Source organism: Cebus imitator, unplaced genomic scaffold (genome assembly GCF_001604975.1).
Source record: "Cebus imitator isolate Cc_AM_T3 unplaced genomic scaffold, Cebus_imitator-1.0 Scaffold97, whole genome shotgun sequence".
Classification (NCBI taxonomy): domain Eukaryota; kingdom Metazoa; phylum Chordata; class Mammalia; order Primates; family Cebidae; genus Cebus; species Cebus imitator.
In genome coordinates this window covers 5,845,219-5,848,799 of record NW_016107412.1, presented here as the reverse complement: position 1 = coordinate 5,848,799, position 3,581 = coordinate 5,845,219, and positions in this window count along the sequence as shown.

Genomic DNA, 3,581 nt, shown 5'->3' with positions numbered 1-3,581 from the left:
TTTCTTTTCTCTTTCTTTCTTTCTTTCTCTTTCTTCTTTCTTTCTTTCTTTCTTTCTTTCTTTCTTTCTTTCTTTCTTTCCTTCCTTCCTTCCTTCCTTCCTTCCTTCCTTCCTTCTTTCTTTCCTTCTTTCTTTCTTTCTTTCTCTCTTCTTTTTCTTTCTTTTCTTTCTCTCATTCTTCTTTTTTTTGTGAAGTCTCACTTTGTCACGCAGGTTGAAATGCAATAGTGTGATCTCAGCTCACTGCAACCTCTGCCTCCCAGGGTCAAGTGATTCTCGTGCCTCAGCCTCCCAAGTAGCTGGGATTATAAGCATGCACCACCATGCCCTGCTAATTTTTTGTATTTTTAGTAGAGATGGGGTTTCACCATGTTGGTCAGGCTGGTCTTGAACCCCTGACCTCAGGTGATCAGCCTGCTTTGGCCTCCCAGAGTACAGGGATTCCAGGCGAAGATAAGCTTTTAAATACTAGGTCAGCAGTCTTGGAAAAAGCCAAGTCTGGAGAGAAGCTATGGGGTGCTACAAAGAAGTTATTCATGTACAAAGTTAGCAAAAGGGCAACAAGAGTTAACATTTATTAAATGCTCAGGTTAAAAGGATAGTGTTTTAGTTCATTTTATGTAGCTTATAACAGAATAGCTGAAACTGGGCAATTTATAAAGAAAAAGAATTTAGTTCTTATAGAGGCTGAGAAGTCCAAGGTTGAGGGACACCATCTGATGAGAGACTTGCTGGTGAAGACTCTGCAGAGTTCCCTGGTGGTAAAGGGCATTACATGGTGAAGTGGCTGAGTGTGCTAGCTCAGGTCTCTTTGCCTCTTCTAAGAAGGCCACCAGTCCCACTTCCATGCTCATCCATAGTCCATGAACCCATTAAGCCATTAATCCATTAATGGCAGATCCCTCACGACCCGTCACCTCTTAAAGGCCCTTCTCTCAATACTGCCATATTGTCAGTTAAATTTCAACATGAGTTTTGGATGGGACAAATATTCAAACCATTGTAGATCATCTTGTCTAAATGGATTGAAACTACTCAAAATTAACTTCCTTTCTATCTCCTCAGTTCAATAAGTCTCTGTCGCTGAAGAACTATTTTCTCAATTTTTTCCAAGACTGCATCTTCTTAAAGCAAAAACAACAAAGACCTAAAATCCGATTTGTCATAGGTGTAATAAGTCAGTCATCTAGAATTTCAGTTTGTGTGAAACCAAATATGCAGATGGTTTGAATTGTTAATGAAAAATTAACAATGAAAAATTTCCATCCCACTAATGTCAATTTGTGTCCTACCATCTCCATGGAAGTCTCACTACCCCTGCGAATTCGTAATAGTTTCTGCATCTCAAAGCCCCCAGATCTTTTATTTCTGAGTGGTTCATTCCAGCTGGTAGTCTAGGCAGCCTCTCTTTATTTAAGCTTTTAAAAAATACTCTAAATTCATTTTTCCCTCAGTTGGTAGCTTCAAGGCATTTTAAGAACAGTTTTTTATTTCTCTTTAAGATGTAAGTGTATATAAAGTGTATTTTTTTTTTCTGGACAACTCTGGGAGTATAGAATTGTCCAGAAAAATCCACTGATCCAAGGTTACTTCACTTCCAATTATAATAATTGTTGCACCTTTTAAACAACAATTATTATAAGAATAGTAACGATAAGTCTTAACATGTAAATCCTTGGAAGAGAGTTCATTCAAAATGATGAACTTCCTATTAAGGAACAAATAAACAATACTTAATCAATTCCTCTTTAAAGGTAAGATTTGAGAGGGGAGGATACCAGCCCCTGAAAGGAGAGGAGGTTGAAAGAGAGACTTAAAGCACCTGGGTAGGCTCCCATAGAATGTGGAAGCCACAGAGTCATCTAGATTTATTTTCTGGTTGTCTTATCCATGTTAAAGGTAAACGTTAAAATGGGGTGCATTTCTATTTCCGTTTTCCTTTCTTTCAGTTTGAAATCCAAGTTGTCATTGAATAGCTTCACTAAATGGGGTGCTCTTTTGTTTTCATTATTGTTCACAGAAAAAGCTGTATTTATGGTCTGCTAGTGAATTTGAATAAACTAGGTTTAAAATGATTTTCAGGGTTTTTATGTGTTGACTGCTTTGAAAAGAACAAAAGCAACTCCGAATAATGCATGAGGCAAATTGCTTGGTACTATTAGAAAATTTTACTCATTTACAAAGAAATATTTCTTTTGTAAAATGGAAACTCTCTAATAGATTTAATGCTATAGATAGCTAGTTGTTCCTAAAAAAAATGAATTGTTAGCAAATTTAATTAGGTCATGTATATAGCAATATGTTTAAAATAAGACCTCTTTCTGTTCATTACAGACTATTTAATAAGATAGGGAGTGCTATCCTTTAATTGCACAAGTATGCATTAAATTATAGTCCTAAAATTCCCTACCAAGGTCTAATTTGGGTCAATGCTGAGATGATGGTGCTTCACAACTTAGCCACAACAGAATCTTGATGAATTTGTAGCAGAGACTCTTTACTTATGGGTTACTGTTGCAAATGATAGTTATTGAAATGACCTGTACCCTTAAGTAACCAGGACCTTTTCACAAACTTTAGCTGAAGAATGGCAGCTAACAGAACTGAATCAATGAGGCAGGGTAAAAATTTAAAGAAATCTCTTGGTTGATCAGTTTTCATGAGAACCAAAGATCTGAACATCTGCTCTTCTAACTCTTATAGGACATTTCTAACAGTAAAGCCACCCATAAGCCATGTTTCTCAATTTCAGCTACAAAGATTTTAAGACTAATGTTTAAATTCCTCCTCTAAAGGTTTCAGTTGGCTTAAGGGGCAGTCCAGATCTTGGAATTTTTACAAGTTGCCAATGGACTGAAAGAAACAGCCAAGGTTGTGAACTTTAAAGGTTTACAGGGTTATAAGTTTGCTGGCACCCCGCAGCCACTGATGATTTCCTCTTAAACTTAATAATTCTATTTCACTTAGCCAATGAATGGTGATATCCCTCTAGAAAATAAATAACCAAACCTGGAGCTTCCTTTGATGGAAAAAATGAGAGTTTCTTAAACTGGCATGAGTACCTTTTATATTTCCCTCATGGCTCCAATATACAGCCAGGGTTGCAAACTGCTGCCTTACAGTTATTTAGACCTAGCCATGTGATGCCCTTTCAATGTAGATAAATGAAGAAACTACACGTGATTACTCATTAGAGGATTTTATTTAAAAATAGAATTTTGCTTAATAACAATTCGATTTTTGTTTATATTGTATATGTGATAGATATATGTTCCAGTTAGAATAGCCCTCTTTGGCTGGGCAGAATGGCTCACACCTATAATCCCAGCACTTTGGGAGGCTGAGGCAGGTGGATCACGAGATCAGGAGATCAAGACCATCTTGGCTAACACGGTGAAACTCCATTTCTACTAAAAATACAAAAAATTAGCCGGGCATGGTGGCACATCCCTGTAGTCCCAGCTACTCAGGAGGCTAAGGCAGGAGAATCGCCTGAACCTGGGAAGCAGAAGTTGCAGTGAGCTGAGATGGCAGCACTACACTCCAGCCTGGGTGACAGAGCAAGACTCTGTCTCAAAAAA